The sequence below is a fragment of the Pelobates fuscus genome, chromosome 5 (assembly GCF_036172605.1).
Source record: "Pelobates fuscus isolate aPelFus1 chromosome 5, aPelFus1.pri, whole genome shotgun sequence".
Classification (NCBI taxonomy): Eukaryota; Metazoa; Chordata; class Amphibia; order Anura; family Pelobatidae; genus Pelobates; species Pelobates fuscus.
In genome coordinates, this window is record NC_086321.1 from 340,954,710 (window position 1) to 340,974,506 (window position 19,797).

A 19,797-nucleotide genomic window follows, 5' to 3' on the forward strand; every position below is an offset into this window, starting at 1 on the left:
ACAACAAATCCGATCCATGAAGGCCCCATCTTGCAACTTGCATGATTTAAAGGATCTGCTGCTCATGTCTGGACACATTCAGAGGTCTTGTGGAGTTCATGTCTCGACACATCAAAGTGTTGTGGCCACACAATATTAGGCAGGTGGTTTTAATGTCGTGGATGATCATTGTAAGAATATATGGTCAATAGACCGAAGCAGTGTTTATTTAAAACTATAATTTGTGTAGGATGCCTATGTATTTCACTGAAGAGTAGGCCCACACAGGAACATCTTGCTATGGTATCTCCATACTACACCTGTATGTCACAGAAAAGTTCATGATTTCACAAACTCCCTCACTTTCGCTTCCCTACCCCACAATTTATCATATTAAAAATGCCAGAACCAAAACTTTAACCCCTTAAGGACCAAACTTCTGGAATAAAAGGGAATCGTGACATGTCCTTAACGGGTTAAACAAGTAAGTGAAACTAATTGAAATGCTCTCAATTAAAAGATGTCAGAGAGGTATATATATATTAGGGTTAGTCATTGAAAGTAGGGCATTACTGAAATTCTTATTTAAGTAATTAAGTCTTATTTACTCAAACATACTACTTCAAAGCAGTGTTGCTCTCAGTATTATTGCTGTATGGTGCAGCAGAATATTGATTTGTCTAGTTTTACATTTATTTCCTACACTTCTAGTTGGTAAAAGAGGTTATATAAATAATAATAATGGGAAGTCTATTACAATTTGAAGGTCTCAAGCTGCAGAATGCACCAATGATCAGACCCTAAGCTGCCAGTTCGTCCAGGAGGGAGGGGAACCTGCTCAGTGTGCCAGTACTCCAGCAGCCACATGGTGTGAGGGGTACAATAACACAAGGCGGCCATTTTTAAAACGGGCAACCTCCCCAATATATGGGGGGAGGGGAGAGAGAGAGAGAGAGAGAGAGAGAGAGAAAAAAAAACAAAACAAAAAAACGAACGAACGAGAACGCGGGTGAGTCGGGCAGTCATGAACCGCGCGCGCCTGCTCTAATGGCGGGAGCCGCGCTCTCGCGCTACTTACTCTGACTCCACCCACTCCCTGAATCCCTCCCACACCCCACCTCCCGAGCGACGTGAGCGCGCGTGCACCGTGCGCGCCCCCGTGCACTCTCCTGGCTTACGCGCGCCCCCCGTACAATCTCCTGTGTGTGTGCGCGCGCGCGTGCTGTCAAGAGAGGTCTGGCGGGCAGGGGGAAAGGCTCTCGGAAGCTCAGTAACCGGAGATCGAGGAGTGAGAACGGGAGAGGCTCAGCGCCACAGAGTAAGTAAGTGAGTGAGTGATTGACTGAGTGAGTGACCGTCCTATCTAACCCCCCCACCCGCATTGCCAGCACGCTGCCCACAGTGATCCTCCATCCGCCTGCATGGCAAGAGAAGCACACGGAGAGTCACATGTCTCCCCCGGTGCTGTGCGGGCTCTGATACCGGGTTGTGATACCGGGCTCCTGGCTGTAGCTGCTGTGCGAGCCTGGTAACGGGAGGTGTGATTGCAAGCTTCGCGGGTCAGTGCTGCCAGCCCAGGCAGCTGCTATCACTCAGACATCCCATGCATTGCTATATGTAGCTATAGATATATAGAGTGAGAGATATCATGTTAATACTGAAAGGAGGAGGCTGGATCCCACATAATAGGCGAGGATGTGACTCATGGGCTGCAGAGCTTGCAGTCTGTTCCTGGAGGCTTTTTTTTTTTTTTTTAATTATTTTTTTCAGGGAACGGAAATCGGGCTTGTCATTTCTTGCATGGAATGGGAGTATTGCACATGAAATGTGCCCAGTGGTAGCTTTAAAACTGAATTTGACACATATATATATTTATTTTTTTTATTATTATTATTATTATTATTATTTTTTTAGGTCTGAGAATTGTTCTATAAAACTCCCAAGCTGGCGATTTCGTTTTTTTAAAATTATTTTACATGTCACAAATTGGTGGCTTGTGCTTTTTGCTTCTGCATTTTCTATTTGTCACTGCAGCCTTCTTAGCAAATAGCTATTGGTTGCTCACAAATGTCACAAGAACTGCAGCTAATGGATGCAGTCATGATAGTTGTGTGTTTTTATTTTTTAATCTTCAAATAGATTGTTGCATTACATTAACTGCATGGAAGATCTTAAAAGATCATTTTAAAATGTCATAGCATTCCAGTATCCCTTTTTTTTTTTTTTTAAACCTGTAATCCTCCCGAGCTGTATTTTCCTGAATGATATCCTGTTTCTTAGTGTGTGTGCATGCGTATTTTTATTATTAATATTTTATAATGTTTGGGTAGCATCTGTAGTCACATGTATGTTTCAGAAATATTCAATTGTTTACATTTAAAATACACTGCAAAAATGTCAAATCAAATGCAACATGTATGAGTTATGTTGAATGTTAACACCCAGTATCCCCAGTACTTGGTCTTAGGTTGCCTTTACTTATATATTTAATTTTTACTAAATACATATACAATGAGGAGGAATAATTTTGTCATTTACAAGGTCACATAAGCTCAAGATGAAGTTCGGTTCTCGGACCAACTCTTTATGCTTTGTTGTGCATGATCACACATACCCATACGAGCAGCTAGCTCATCAGGAGTCCTGACGTACTGAAGCGACTCTAAGACACTTTGTCTTAGTGTAGAATGAATCACCTTGAAAATGACCCACGGATGAATTGTTATTCTTCACAAACTTGTTTTCTCATAGACATTGTTTAGAAATGAACCAGTCAAACATTTTCTAGCACCTTGTGATTTTATTTTGCATTTATTTATAAAAAAAAAACCCAAAAGGTCAATTTGAAGATGACATTGACACTGTGCATGTTTTACCTGTTAAAGGCCTGTGATGAGTATTAAACGTGCTCTTCCAGTCATTGAAGGGCTGCAATAAATAGCTTTTCACAAAATAAACGGGTAACTCCATATAGCATCATCGTAATAAATTACTCCACTCAAAAGAAACCTCTGGCTGGCTTAGATTATTTGATATAATTTGATGAGCTATCCCTGATTGTGAATGCCCTCTAGCATGTAGGCTCATTGAGCAGGGCCCTCAACCCCTCTGTTTATGTGCATCAAACTTGTCTGGTTACAATTACATGTTTGTTAGGCCACCCATTGGAAAGGGCTACGGAATTTGTTGGCGCTATATAAATATAATTGGTTGGGAATTCCTTCTGTGGGTTGGACATGTCCAAAAATAATATATTGGGGTTCTCCAACCTTAGAAACCTCTTTATGTGTGCGTGGATGTATTTTCCATGTGTCTGCCTTTGGCATATGTACATGTAAGTGTAATATTAATAAAAAGGTGTTCCGATTTTGTATGCAGCAGAATGACTGTTGCGCAGTGGTGAATTAGGCAGTACACTATCTGTAAAAGGGTTAAGTATTTTCAGCAGTTTATCTCCTCCTGTCTTGTGTTTCATATCTGTAGAGCTCCTGTCAGGATCTCTGGCATGGAGTTTGGGAGTAAATTGGAGACTAATCTGTGCCATTATTTCCATTGTACAATTAATAAACAAAATCTCCCCGTTTGCAGTAGTAATGCTTTATACAAGGCTGCTATGTGCATGTTTGAATAGGTAAGCTCTCTGTCTTGAGGGAGGGGAGCACTAATGTTCTATTAAATCTAGGAACTTAGTCTTTTTTGGTTTACAGCCAGGAAATAGCACATGGAGGGAGAGAAATGTTATGAGGCCAAAGAACTCAGCAACTTGTTAATTTTTCTAAATTGGATGGAACATTAGAGATCCCATAACTACTTAATCTCAGGGACGTTGTTATGGTTTTTGGAGGACGTGTGCACCGTCTTACTAACGGTTTAACACCCAAATTACTTTAGATAGTGTACGTATGTTTCCAAAACATTTCTCTCTATCATAGGCGAATAATAGGCTGAGAGAATCAGCTGACGCTCTCAGCCTATCACCAGCACTGAATGAAAGGTGTCTGCGTTGAAACCAGAGGAGGACAGGTGCCATCAAGAGCACTTTAACCCCTTAAGGGCCAAACTTCTGGAATAAAAGGGAATCATGATATGTCACACATGTCATGTGTCCTTAAGGGATTAACGCTAATCTGCTTATAAATTGTTCAACCCTTCACGGCAAAATAGGGCCCAGGACCTCCAGGCACCATAACAACTTCATTGAGATGATGTCAATATGGTGCTTGGAGTGTTCTTGAAGCTTGCAGACATGGTATACCCACAACATTGACTGCAATGTTTACTTTGTGGCATGGTACTGAATATATTGCTATAATTTGTTGTCATAACATATGGGCAAAAGAAAATTCTTTGTTATATCTGCAGGGCGCGCTAACCGCTGCCCCTGTGTCGGCAAAAAAAGTAAGTGCTTTTTCCTAAAAGTGTTTTGCGCTCTAAATTTTCAAGTATCTGAGTAGCTGTCAAAGCTCAGGGGTGCTTGATCGTTTTACATGAAGATTCGGTACAGTTTTTCTGACATTTTTTTTTTTTTCCTCTAAATTGTGATATCCAGTTATAATCATGTGCTGTGAAAAAAGTCCAGCAATACAGTAAGCCTCTAGTTTCCCCGGGAAGGCTTACCCAAGCACGTGTTGGAACAAGAAGTTTAAAACACAGTATAGATTTGTTAGCACAGGCAAGAATTCACAGATTGCCTCATTTTTGCTAGCTTTAGAAACGCTCATGTTTGCTGAACATAAGGCAGTTCTTGGAAAGATTAATACATTTTGTACACCGGTGCTTAAGAGGAAAAAAGGGAGTGTGCAAAAGTTTTAACTGTTTTAAAAACCTGGATGTTGTACTAGTAACTTATAGATGACATTGATAATTGAATAAGTATATACTATTGCCTGTAAAATAACAATTTTAAGCGCAGTTTTGGGGGAAAGTTTTATTTGAGCAGTAACAATGGAGACAAACGGTATATACTAGCTTATTTCTCCACTTCACTTTATTTTTTTTTTCTTTGCCCCGTGATAATTTCTTATAAATAACCTACATCGAAATCATCTGTTTCTGACTCATTGTGTAGGAGTTTTGGAAAAGTTTAGAAGATTAGTGTTTGCTTGCACTGAACTAAAGAAACCATGGAGAAGGTTCCTGTACCAACATGACTGTGCTGTTGTGCACAAAGTGATATCTATGGAGACATGGTTTGAGGAGTTTGGCGTGGAGGAACTTGAGTGGACTCAGACAGGGCCCTTATGTCAATTCCACTAAACACCTTTGGGTTGAATTGGAACCCTGGTTGTGAGTCAGACTTTTTCGTCCATCATTAGTATCCAGCCTCACACATGCTCTTCTGGCTGAATGGCTCACAAATTCCCTCAGACACATTTCTATATCTGTAGAATAAAAGGGGGAGGAAATTCAGGTAGGCGAATATGTAAAAGAAAGTAAGATAAAGTGCAGAATATAGTATGTTGAAGTTCATGAGAATTAAATCAGAAGTAATGCACTTGGTTTTCTGGAGCTGATAACTAGCTCCAGATGTATGCGCCTGTACGGTACAATCCCCGCCTGTGGATATACTTGGTGTCTTGATCTAATGGGGGAACTCCGGATGGTATAGAACAAAAACAAAAAGAACAATGTAGTATATTCAAAACACCAGAATATAAAAAAAAAGTATTTATGTGGATGTACACTAACAATTTACTGAGCCCACTATTGGCTCTCAGTGATGATATATAAAAATATAGTGCTCACTGTTAAAACAGGTAAAAATAATAAAAGGAGATGTACTCACAAGTGGAGAGCAAGACGGTTTGCTCAATTCATATGGCATAGGTGACATAATCCCCTCCAAGGAATTTGCTCGTACAATCTTCTGGTTGAAATCAGGAAGGTCCAAAATTAGGTGTACAAAAACACAAATTTTATTGAAAATAAAATGTAAAAGCATGAAAGAGTAACACACTAACGCTTTTCACCTTATTGACAGGCTTTCTCAAAGTGTCTTGTATCTAAAGCCTTCCCAGAAGGCTTCATATTTAACTTCATATTCATATCTAAAAAGTTCATATACATGTAATGAATGGCCAGTTGTCCACCTACTTAGGCCATATAATGTATGTCACTGCTTTGGAAAAGCATGCTGTCTCTGCCGGTAGTGATATATTTAAAGGTTGTATTCTGTCAGTGTGCTGGGAGGAATTGATGTCCTACTGGCACTGAGTTAGAATTTCCCCCAGTCTTTTCTTCCCAAGGAGAATATTTCTGGGAATATATTCCTATCTCTCCTTACCATTGTTTCCAAGAAGGGAGACACATTTTTGACATCTTGACCCATTTATTACACTGTAAAATTGTCAAGCTCTGCATAGTTGGGTTGTTGTGGTGTTTTTTTGTTTTTATTACCCATTAAGAGAGAAATTTGTTAAAGCAGAAGTCACTGTGAAAACCTATAGTGTTATTCACTCTTCACCTTTAGAACTTTACCCTAGAATGTCATTTTATAAACAACCCCTATGTTTCCTATCCAGTTCTACTTGTCATTGTTTTCTAAAGTGACTTCCACCACACGTCTCTACATTAGCGATATACCTATGCTGAAACTAAATCCTAGCAGAATAAAAAAAAATTAAGCTTTACATTTTTTGTTAGATGTAGGATGAGATTTGTCGTGTAGGATTTAGATTTAATCATGGTCTTGAATCAAGGCGTAACACATTTCCCCTAGAATCTTAAGAAATCTGTATGTTCATACCACCAGCAGAGATGGCTTTGGGGTTCAAATGTACTTCTGAGCACCTGCATTCAGTTAGTGACGGGACAATGTAACATTACATCTTCTTGACGGGCTGAGTCTAAATGTCTGAGCCAGCTGTATGCATGCGAAACCACTGATTTGTTTCCTTCACTTGTACATGCGTATTTATGTCGTCACCTGCCTACCTATTCTGCAGCATGCTTGCAAATTATGCTCACTCTTCTGTAGGGTAACAACAATATCAATTGATTCAATCGTCCATCCACACATGACTGTCCTTTATGACCCACACTGGAGTCAGAATCAGATGTGGTTGTTACTCTATCCTGGGAATGCATTAAAGGGCCTCTCTGACTACCATACTAACTTTTCAACATTGCAAAGTTCTTGGGGTATCAGGTACCCTGTCTTACTTCACAGTGTTGTTTATTAAGTGCAGCATTTTGCGACAAGCAATGCATCCATAAGACTTGATGGAATAAAATTGCTTCATACTTTGCCATTTAACTTTCATGCAATCTGGATGGATACGCCACTCACCCATTTCCTCTCTTTATGTAGTAGACCATGAGATTAATGCCCATAGCCTGGTTCACAAAACTGTGACCTGAGTTGTAAATCGGCTTGTAGCAGCCATGGTACTGCCAGGTTATTCATCAGGTCCTCTCATTATATGTTGAGTGGAATTCTTTTTTGGGAGGTGGTTAATTATCTACATAAAGCACTAAAATGTCAGTCACATCTTGTCTAATTTTTATAACCACTCTCATGTTTGTCTACCCTAATTCATCAGTATGGTAGCTGGTGCCTAGGATTATATATCTTTTTATCTGTGTTTGCTCTAGTAGCAGAGATCATTTCAAGAAGCCCATGCACTTATATTCATGTGTACTTAACTTAATATGGTGCTGGGGTGTTTTTATTTAATTCATTTGTCACTTTTTGGAGAACCACCCGTAGGAGGGTTTTCCTTCTGTCTTCTGTAACTCTGTTGTAGATTGTAGATCGCTATGCCATCTAAAGCACAATATATAGGTTAATGGGAAACTCCATGCACCAAAACAACTTAATCAAATTTAAATTGTTATGGTGCCATGAGGTCCTTGACACTTCCTTACCTTTAGGGATTAAACTGTGCATGAACGATTTAACCCCAAAGTCTGCTCTGCAGTGCCATTTCTCTCTGTCCATGTACATATCCGCTTTCAAACAATATTCTAAAGGAAGTCTACTGGCTTAGATTGGCTCCTCATTCATGAAAACGGCTTGAGAAAGTTGCGGTCAGCTGATACTCTAAGCCAGTCAGTAGCTCCCCATTCATAAAAATGGCTTGAAAAAGGAACGCACCGTGCAAGGTTTGCTCACTGGCTAAGCGCGTCAGTGCAGGGAGTTTCTTGGTCACAAGAGGAGGCTACCAGCACCTGGTGGACAGCAGGTAAGTTGTCATTGTGAAGGGAGGGCACTCTGGTTCCCATCCTACTACAGCAGTCTTTAGTGGTTAAGTTGGTTAGAGAGTTTTCCATTAACCCCTTAAGGACCAAACTTCTGGAATAAAAGGGAATCATGACATGTCACACATGTCATGTGTCCTTAAGGGTTTAAGGGGGTTTTCAGAACAGATAACAGAACTGTCACTAACTGATTGTCTTTTTTGATGGAGGTTCCAAGAAAGGGTTGGCCTTCACTCAACAGAAATTGAGAGAACACTTACTTTGAGTGACTATGGACACTATATAACTTGTGATGTGCTGAGATCCATGCTTTTGGTAATGCCCATAGTGTCAGGCACACTCCAATTTTATGAAAATATTGTTCTTATGTTGTTCTTCACAATGTTGCCATGAACTGTATTTCCCGGATTTTTAATCTCTTTTCCAGTAAATTACTCTGGTCAATACTCATTCAGGTCTGTTCAGTAAAGTGACAATTCAAAGTAAATTCCAAATTTAAAACCAGAGTAGCTGAGTGGACAGCATAGGTGACAGAGAATGTGTCCATTTTGGCTATTTTTGAACTTTAATTTGAAATTCATCTTAAATTCACTTCAGTGAATAACCCTGATAGGAAAACTATGTCTCTGTCCAAATGTCTTTATCTATGCCAGTCACTGGCTACTGTGAAAGTTGCATATAATTTTATGTTCCTGTGTACAGATAAGGGGTCCTTTTTGTCTTATCTTAGCTGTACTTCGGGCTGTGTTAGGATGTGACTGCACTGATAAGAAGATATCGGGTTATGTGTGTTTCTTTCCCTACTGTGAAAGAAGAAAGGAATTCTCTTAAAATTTAGATAATTTGCAGTTGTGTAACTTATTTTTCAAACACAAAGATGCACTATTTGAGTTAATACACTATATCAGTGATGGCGAACCTATGGCACGCCGGGCCCGCTTTGTTGGCACGCGGCCATAGGTCGCTGTGAGAGAGGGGGCTGCTCTGCTTCCGGGTCGGGAGGCAGGGGGGGAGGGCTCTAGGAAGCAGCTCCCCTGTCCTCCTGCGCAATGCTGTGTGGAGCGTTGTCGCGCGTTACCATGGCAACACCCCACACAGCATCACGCAGGAGGACAGAAGAGCTGCTTCGTAGCTGCCAGAAACAAACATACCGCCGGACCACCAGGGATGACTGTGTTCCCCCCCCTCCCCCCCCTTCACCAAAGGTAAGAGGAAGGGAGGGGGGGGTATACAGCATTAATATAGCTTTTCTTTTTTTTTTTTTAAATGTATTTTTACCCTTACCACCCTCAGCACCCCTTACCCCCAACTCAGCACCCCTTACCCCCAACTCGGCACCCCTTACCCCCAACTCACCACCCCTTACCCCCAACTCACCACCCACAGCACCCCTACCACCCACAGGACCACCCACAGCACCCCTACCACCCACAGGACCACCCACAGCACCCCTACTACCCCTTACCCCCACAGTACCACACACACACAACACCCCCCCACACACACACACAACACACACACACCACTCCACACCCTTACACACACGAACTGCACCCCTCAATGCAGTATGTGTGTGTATTCAGCAGTCTGTCTGTATGTATGTGTACTCAGCGGACTGTATGTGTACTCAGCGGACTGTATGTGTACTCAGCGGACTGTGTGTGTGTACTCAGCGGACTGTGTGTGTGTACTCAGCGGACTGTGTGTGTGTACTCAGCGGACTGTGTGTGTGTACTCAGCGGACTGTGTGTGTGTATTTAGCGGACTGTGTGTTTATGTATTTAGCGGATGGTGAGTGTGTATTTAGCGGACGTTGTGTGTATGTATTTAGCGGATGGTGTGAGAATGTGTTCTGCAGTCTGTGTGTATGTATTGCATTTGTTGGAGATACTAATAAATATAAGCTGAATTTTATCTATTTATATCATTATTTAAAATCTGTATCATTGATCTCTCTGTTGTGTCTTCTTTTAAAACAAAAGTTGTTAATTAGTTCGGACAACTGTACAAGTTGTTTTTTCTAAACTTAAACCTCAGTATTCAGGTTTAATTGCAGTGTTGGCACTTTGAGGAAAAAAAAGTTGGCATATATTGCGGTTTGGGCACTCAGGCTCAAAAAGGTTCGCCATCACTGCACTATATGGACAAAAGTATTGAGACACCTGACTCTTTCACTAACATGTAGTTGGTCCCCTCTTTGAAACTCTAACAGCTTCCACTGTTGTCTGACGTTTTTTCACAAGATTTTGGGATGTTTCTGTGGAAATGTTTGCCCATTCAGAAGAGCATTTGTGAGGTCAGGCACTGATGTTGGACTAAAAGGCCTGGCTCGCCATACCCTTTCCAGTTTATCCCAAGCCTGTTTAAAAGGGTTGAGGTCATCGTTCTGTGTAGGGCCAGTCAAGTTCTTCCACACCAAATTCATCCAACCATATCTGTATGGACCTCGCTTTGTGCACTGGGGCACAGTTATGCTGCAATAGAAATGGGCCTTTCCCTAAACTGTTACCACAAAGTTGGCAGCATAGATTTCCCTTCACAGGAAGTAAGGGGGCTTGCCCAAACCCACGGTCACACCTCCTAAACTTTACAGTTGGCATCATGCAGTCAGGCAGGTAACGTTCACCTGGCATCCACCAAAACCATATTTGCCCATCAGGCGGCCAAATAGAGAAGCGTGATTTATCTCTCCACAGAACACGTTTCCACTGCTCTAGCGTCCACTGGTGGCGTGCTTTACTCCACTTCATCTGATGCTTGGCATGGAAACCCATTCTGTGAAGCTCCCTGCCCACAGTTTTTGTGTTTGATATTAATGCCAGTGAAAGTTTGGAACACTTCAGCTATGGAATCAGCAGAGTGTTGGCAACTTTTACACACCATCTACCTTGGCACTCGGTGACTCCACTCTGTGACTTTACTTGGACTTTATGGCTGAGTTGCTGCTGTCCTTAAACGTTTCCACTTTCCAATTATAACATTTACAATTGACCATGGAATATCTCTCGAACTGACTTATTGGAAAGGTAGCATCATATTACTGTACCACGCTTGAAGTCACTGAGCTCTTCAGAACGACCCATTTTTTTTCCACAACTGTTTGTACATGCAGACTGCATGGCTAGGTACTTAATTTTATACACCTGAGGCAATAGGTCTGATTGAAACACCTGAATTCAATAATTAAATTAACACGAGTGTTCCAAAACTTTTTTCCATAGCGTGTGTGTGTGTGTGTGTGTGTTACTTGTCCTGGCCTTTGACAATTTAAGTTTTATTTCTGCACTTTTTTTGTCCTAGTTTTGCAGTCACTTCTAAACCCCCTCATATGTGATAAACTTGCATTGTTGTTGGCTTTTCAGTAATACTTCTTAAAGTCTTGAAAGAAAAACCCAATGGAAGATTATGCTGTCTTGTGACTCAGCTATGTCAGTTGCTTGCCCTCATTACGTGTATACGTGTTAAGCTAGTGAATTCAATGCCAGGTGAAAGCTGATCTGGTAGTTAGGTGTGTTTTTAAAGAGAAATGCCTTAAAGGGAAAAATACTTTGCAGTACTTAACACTCCTTTCTGATATGGTACAAATTGCAAGGATTGTTCGAATCTGTTATCCAGATCTTAAAGGTGATGCCACATTAATGGCAAAGGTCTCCAAGATAGTGAGACTTCCCTCTCCCTTCCCACTTGCCCGTCTACTTGCTATGTTTACATTGAAGGGTTAATCCTACCTCTAGTGGCTGACTTCCTGACAGCCACTAGAGGCGCTTCTGCGACGCTGGAAGCGAAAATTGCATCCAGAGTGCAGGACGTCCATAGGAAAGCATTGAGAAATGGACTGTTTGAATGCGCGCGCGGGGCACTTGCCGCGCATGCGCATTCGGCTCCACTCGGGAGCTGACGTTGGCGGGGAGGTGAGGTCACCAGCGCCAAGGGAGCCCGGCGCTGGATTAGGGTAAGCTGCTGAAGGGGTTTTAACCCTTTCAGCCCAGCGGGAGGGGGACCCTGAGGGTGGGGGGACCCTTAGGATTGTATAGTGTCAGGAAAACAGGTTTGTTTTCCTGACACCATAGTGATCCTTTAAGACTTAGCTTGAATATGAAGCGTGGCTGTAACAGGGCATTTATTGATGATAATGGGAAGATGGGTGCAGGAACATGGATAGCTAGGAAGAGGACAATGGCTCCAGGGGATATACATTGCTTGGGAGGTGAATAAGAATACAGGGGAGAGAAACACAGCAAGCAACATGGATGGCTAGGAGAGAAACATGGATCCAGGCGTTTAGGTGACTTGATGGACATGGATGGTAGGACTAGGGATGGAAATAATGTGGGGGCACATTTATTGCTGGAGAGAGGACTTGAGGTCATGGGGCATAGATTGGTGGTGAGGAAACGATTAGTTTCGAAGAATCCTCTTTTAAATGGTATTAACCATTTTAATGTCAAGTCAATGACTAGTTTTCCTTTATAAAGCAACGTTTATCAGATTCTGTGGTCCGAACATTTTTGTATAGGGCTAATGTATTTTCATATCGTGTTTGAATGCATCTCAATACTGCCCTTAGTGACTGACGTTTTTTTAAAATTCTGTGCACTTATAACTAAGGCCTCTTTAGCACTTTTGCTATGTGTTTGTTCCACTGTGTACCTCCCAAGTGTCCTTATTTAGGAGGGAAAGTCTCTATTTTGGGTACAAATCTCTGTCCCACTTTTGAGGGAGCAAGGCAGATGGATACTGTGAGCACGGACACTCTTAGGAGACAGGAGGCCTGTGGGAGGTGTGTTGGTTCTACTGGCTGGAGTTTTTGTCCATTGCAACCGTTCAGACATGCGCAACTGGCAGGAAATGGGGATGGAGAGGCACACTAGCTCATCTCTATAACAAAGTTATTGCAGCCTTTGCAAGCCCTAACCTTTTGACCCGGAAGGCGAAACAGCCTGGGGGATGTTTCATTATTTATAGAAGTGTTGATTTCTCATAGAAATGGGCACTTTTATAAACTGTCATTATAATGGGATACTCCTCACCCATAAAGCACTTTAGCAAGATAAAGTGCTTCATGGGTACGGAGTGGTCCTTTAAGGATAAGGGCAATTGTCCAACTGCTGAACCAAAATAAAACTAGAATTTTTACCCTAACCCAAATTTAACATTAACCATATCCAAATAGTAACAGTACTTAGAGGGATTCCCTCAGCTGACATCAGTACTGTCATCAGCAGACGGGTATCCCAGCTCATACAGTACTAAGCGTCTTCTACTGATTGCTGCATGAAAAGGAGATTTCCCTCTCATGCTGCAGCTCCCGCACACTCTCCTTGCCGATCACACAGTGATTGGTTCTGGGCACCTGACAAAGTCTGGTGCTGATCACTATCGTCAGGGGGTCATGCAGGGAAAGCGTGTACCTCAAACTGGGGACAGGCTGAGAATCAATGTGTCTCAGTGTGATTGTGCAGCCGTGGTGATTTAAGGGCTATATCCAGGGCTCACATTGAGTTCTGCATACAGCTCAGCAGTCAGTCTGGGCCTACTAAATATAGCTCCAATTGGTAGAGGGGAGCCCCGAGTATCTATTTCGTACTGGAGTCTCCTCTGTGTGAGCAGAGACTAAACCCTGCTCTAGCCAAAACTACAGGATGTTCCACTCAAGATTTGGATTTTACTGAATCACCCAAACACAGAAATACCCCATATACATACTTTTGTCAGGATGTTTGGGAACTTTATTACGGTCAAATCGTAGACTCTAATTTTGAGATGTCTTTTTGCTTGCTTGCCAGAGATGCTGTTTATTAAAGTAGCCCTAGTTTAATATGTGTTTTAGTATTTTGGCCGTCTATCACATTGATCACATTGCCTCAAATGACAGCTAAGCCATGGCATTATTGGGATTGGCTTCCATACAGATCACAGCATGTGCCGGAAAGCTGTGACAGCCTGTGTTCCAGTGTTTGAGCATCTTCTGGAAAGCTATTACTTGATGTGTCATATTTGAGACATCCAGCAATATCCCAATACATACACTTCTGTGTGCCACCAATGAATATCTACTGCAGCCAGCAACCGATGACTATGGTATTTTGCAATTGGATGCCTTGGGTAGCTTGGGGGAAATTTTATTGCCAATCAGTCCTACTAGTGAGAAGTCTGGAAATATATCAGTCTCCAGCTTTGGGGTGGGTGGAGGGTTTAACGGTAGTCATAAGTTGTATAACTTTGGCCACCATCAATTTTATTTGTGACAGGTATGTATACACTACAAACAAAACACAGTGTGTAAGGTGCTTCACAATAAAGTTAAAAAGGTGACCACAATTAAGTGAATTGTGTGACTGATATAAAAGTGGTTCCTCCACACTAAGCATAAAATACCAAGAAGAAAATATATATACCGTATATCTGTATATACACAAATGCCTGTGAGACAAATGGTGTCAAATAAATAAAAATGATAGAACATATACAAATGTAGTAATGGGAAATACCTAAATGAAATAAACAAACAACATAGTGTGAATTGTATAAAACAATGATCATTCAAGCAAACGTAGGACTACCACTCACATGGCCCAGAGCCGTACCAGGCTCTGTATCACAGGCTTGAGAGTGCCAATACTGGCTTTCGGGTCTACTTGGTAGATAGTAGGAGATGGGACTTTAGACATGTAGTCACATTTTATTGGATATTACAAATAAAAAACTCAAGGTACATAGGTTGAATGAGAGTGGAACTAAAAATAAAAAATCAACTGATAAAAACAAAGTTCTAGTCAGCATAAAGACAAACATTTTGATTTGCTATCAGCACTGGACGAAGGCTTATTAAGCCAAAACACATCTGCTGTATTTAATCTTTTTCATTTGTTTATTATACACCTGGTTACTGCTTCTGTGGTGGTGAGTGGAACTTTGTTGTTGCAACTCCTGTCATTGACCTGTACCTGGCCAGCCCGGTCCCCACTGGACCCCAGGGACGCCACCCACACTGCTAGTTATACACAGAAATGCAGAATAAGCCTCCCATCATACAAATAATATGAACAGCCCACATATAATCCACACAAACGTTACACCACTAACAATTCACATACATGCACACAAACCCACATGCAGTCTCTCAAATGCAATACCTTAAACAGACCTACACATACACACCAAACACACAATGTGACACATTCATCCACACACACAATTCCACAAGCAGCTCCCATACACAACCCACATTCAAACTACACATATTACTCATGAATATATACAATATAATAGCTCATATACGCACAAATACAATGATATAAAGCAACTGCAGTATAAATAACACACGCAGAATACGGCAACATACACACCTTAATTAAAATAAATAGGACTGGCACGCTATGGGACATCACAATCCTAGTTCGGCACAGTGCTGCTAAAAGGTTGACTACCCCTTTACTAGGAGTACCCTGACTCCCAGGTCAAGGGAGGATCAATTTTTCATTGTTTTCCTCGTACCAGGATCCAACCTGTTACCAAGCCTTTTCTCATACCGGCTGAACGACATCCTGACTTCTGCAAAGATGTAGACGCTCAATGCAGATCCTGTAGTTAATCCAGTCAGCCTCTGTGCACATCATTAACATGTGCCAGCTCAGAAGCTGGCTAATTAAGGGTGCCAGAGGTGGGATTGGAAACTGCATCAATACTTATTAGAATGAAAAAAAAAATAACACAACTGATCATGGTCTACCAGGTTGCTTGCAAACAACACCTCTTCTGTGCTGTAGTGGTTATGGTGCCAGTAATGCCCTGGCACCCCTTCAGGGTAAGTAGCCAAATCGTTTGCTAATGGTTTGACTTATTACCCACGCTCTGCTGGCACTGGTCACTGCGTCTCTGGCATCTGTAAACTCTCCGATCTGATCTAAACGCTGCAAACAAAAGGATGCTTCCGACTCTCCATAGAGAAAGTGACTTGCTCCTGGCGAACCCCAGGTTAGAAGTAAAACGGTTTGATTACTTCCACTGGAGGGGAGCTATGGCACTCGTGGCACCATAACCACTACAGCGTATTCCTTTACATGTTTAGATATAGGAAATTGATAATTATAAACATCCTTTGCAGGAACAATATGTATTTTATAATATGTTAAATATGCCTCTTAATTCCAATATTGTTTGCTTGTAGCCATGTCTTGTAGCCATTCTAACTTAATATGATACTAAGAAATATCTGACATATCTTTCTTCTAACATTGCCAGATGGACTTTTTTGCTAGAGATAAAAATAAAGTAGTTTTCAATTTGTAATATTTGCATGTTAGTGATAATTTATACCACTTCATCTCAATATTTAAACAATCAACAGGATCTGTTTTGCTACACTGTGACAGGCGAATGAGTATTTGTGAAATACACTGAGAAAGAAGTCCTCTATTAAAGGAACACTCTAAAATTAGTGTTGTTATCACTATACAGAATTTTAGTCGCCACAATGTGAAATAAACAAAGCATTTACTTACCTTCATTTCCCCAGGCGTGCTCATCTCTGGAGGCTAGTGCACATGCACAGCAACTGTGGAGATGCGACCACTTAGTATCTCCTCATAGTGATGCATCTACTCAATGCATCTCTGTGGGGAGCGTTCAGCGTCTTCATAGCGTAAAGATACTAAACATCAGTCCTGCAATCTTTGCAGGACCAAACCTAGGATGTCCCTCTAACGCTGTCAGAGTGACAACCACTAGAGGTGGGGCTGGCCAGCAGAGTTTTGACTGAGTAAACTGGAAGTGCCAATGTGTAATGACAATTCAAAGCTGCAGAACACATTTTTGCCCTGCGCTATACACAGCTCGATCTCATGAAGGTAGAGAAGCAGATTCTGGCTTTAACTGAACTGTTGCACGTTTTTGAAAATCTCACGGAACTAGTATAATGGCATCTGCTACAAATCTAGACTGGTAGATAATAAAGCATGCACTTCCGGAACATGAGTACGACATCAAATGGATCCTTTACTGGCAACTTTGTGTATTTGTTTTGTTACATTCAGCACCTGTGATGCGCACACACACTGAACAAAATTATACACGCAACACAAAGACTTTTCCTATGTACACAAAAGGCCTATTTCTCTCAAATATTGTTCACAAATTTGTCTAAATCTGTGTTAGTGAGCACTTCTCCTTTGCAGTGATTATCCATCCACTTCACAGGTGTGGCATATCAAGAAGCTGCATGATTATTGCAAAGGTGTGGCTGGCCACAATTAAAGGCCACTTTAAAATGGTCATTTTTATCACACAGCACAATGCCACAGATGTCGCAAGTTTTGAGGGAGCATGCAATTGGCATGCTGACTGCTGGAATGTCCACCAGAGCTGTCGCCCATGAATTGAATGTTTATTTCTCTACCATAAACCGTCTCCAAAGGTGTTTCAGAGAATTTGGCAGTACATCCAACCAGCCTTACAACCGCAGACCACGTGTAACCACACCAGTCCAGACATCCACATCCAGCATCTTCACCTCCAAGATCGTCTTGAGACCAGCCACCCGGACAGCTGCTGCAACAATCGGTATGCATAACCAAAGGATTTCTGCACAAACTGTCAGAAACAGTGTCAGGGAAGCTCATCTGCATGCTCGTCGTCCTCATCTGGGTCTTGATCTGACTGCAGTTCGTCATAACCGACTTGAGTGGGCAAATGCTCACATTCGATGGCATCTGGCACTTTGGAGAGGTGTTCTTTTCACAGATTAATCCCGGTTTTCACTGTACATGGCAGATGGCAGACAGTGTGTATGGTGTTGTGTGGGTGAGCAGTGTGCTGATGCCAATGTTGTGGATCTAGTGGCACATGGTGGCGGTGGGGTTATGGTATGGGCAGGCGTGTGTTATGGACAACGAATACAGGTGCATTTTATTGATGGCATTTTGAATGCACAGAGATACTGTGACGAGATCCTGAGGCCCATTGTTGTGCCATTCATCAACAACCATCACCTCATGCTGCAGCATGATAATGCATGGCCCCATGTTGCAAGGATCTGTACACAATTCCTGGAAGCTGAAAACATCCCAGTTCTTGCATGGCCAGCATACTCACTGGACATATCACCCATTGAGCATGTTTGGGATGCTCTGGATCAGCGTATACGACAGCGTGTTCCAGGTCCTGCCAATATCCAGCAACTTCGCACAGCCATTGAAGAGGAGTGGACCAACATTCCACACGCCACAATCAACAACCTATCCGAAGGAGAAGTATTGCACTGCGTGAGGCAAATGGTGGTCACACCAGATACTGACTGCTTTTCGGAACCCCCCCCCGCCCCCATATCCCTCTAATACAGTAAAACTGCACATTTTAGAGTGGCCTTTTATTGTGACCAGCCTAAGGCACACCTTTGCAATAATCATGTTGTCTAATAAGCATCTTGATATGCCACACCTGTGAGGTGGATGGATTATCTCGGCAGAGGAGAAGTGCTCGCTAACACAGATTTAGACAGATTTGTGAACAGTATTTGAGAGAAAAAGGCCTTTTATGTACATAGAAAAAGTCTTAGATCTTTGAGTTCAGCTCTTGAAAAAATGGGGCAATAAACAAGTGTTGTGTTTATAATTTTGTTCAGTGTGTGTGTCTTTGTGTGTCTGTGTGTGAATGTATGTATGTGTATATATACTCTGTAATATGTGCATATTGACATTATTAATATCTCACTCATCTCTAATGCTGGGTTAGATTTTTGTTTTTTTGTCTTTAGAACAAACTGCTGCTTTTCCTTGACCCTATTGAGACCCAGATCACCTTATCTAAATTAAGTGCCACATCACTGTTTTAGCTTGCAGGTTAAATCATTACTGTTATGCAGGAATGGCAATTTTAAATTGCAGGATAAATATGTCTATAGTGCCATTCACTCTGACAGCCACTAGAGGCACTTTTGCGCATGTGCACTAGCCTTCTAATACTTTCCTATGAGAAAACATTACTTTGGTTGAGATCATCAATCTTGACCGTCCCTGCGAGAGGGAGAAAAGGTAAGTAAAACTATGGTTTTACTCCTTACAAGTTGGGGTCTGGCACCTGTACAGACACAATTGTATTCCTAACGCTTTAGTGTTTCTTTAAACTATCTCACAGTTTTAGTAAATATGTGATCATACACTTACTATAAACCTCCCATTACCTCTCACCAATTTGTTTCAAGGAAATATGTGGACTGTGCAAACCATTGAAGTAAACTGAAATCACTGGTGAATTATTCTGGTAGAAACAAGCTTTCGAAAATATGAGGCCTGTGGACATAAATGGATATGTATAAAAATTGTATTTATTTTTCTCATACCAATACATTATAAAGTGTCAGTTGCACACGGCAAGACAAATTAGTGGTTATGGTTTACACCAAATTCTAATCTTGATGATCTCAGCCAATCCAAAGCGTTCCCATTGTAAAGCATTTGGAGGCTGATGCACGTGCGCAGCAAAACACTGAACTTCGCCAATCAGCATCTCCTCATAGTGGTGCATTGAATGAATTCAACTCTATGGGGAACATTCAGCACCTCCATACAGAGCACTGGACTAAGAAGCACAAAGTTAAGGATGCACTGAAATTAAAATTCT

General features: G+C 41.7%; 1 protein-coding gene across 4 annotated transcripts in view; it reads left to right on the plus strand.

Moving 5' to 3' along the window:
- Positions 1-1,098: 1,098 nt before the first annotated feature.
- SLC20A2 (solute carrier family 20 member 2) overlaps positions 1,099-19,797 on the plus strand; it is a 75,602-nt gene continuing 56,903 nt past the window's right edge. For 2 of the 4 annotated variants that reach the window (XM_063455788.1, XM_063455792.1), the window contains exon 1: positions 1,099-1,297. The gene's annotated coding sequence lies outside the window, so the exon portion shown is untranslated. Of the gene's footprint in view, positions 1,306-19,797 lie in introns of all 4 variants that reach the window. The other 2 variants (XM_063455790.1, XM_063455789.1) reach the window with 2 other exon arrangements.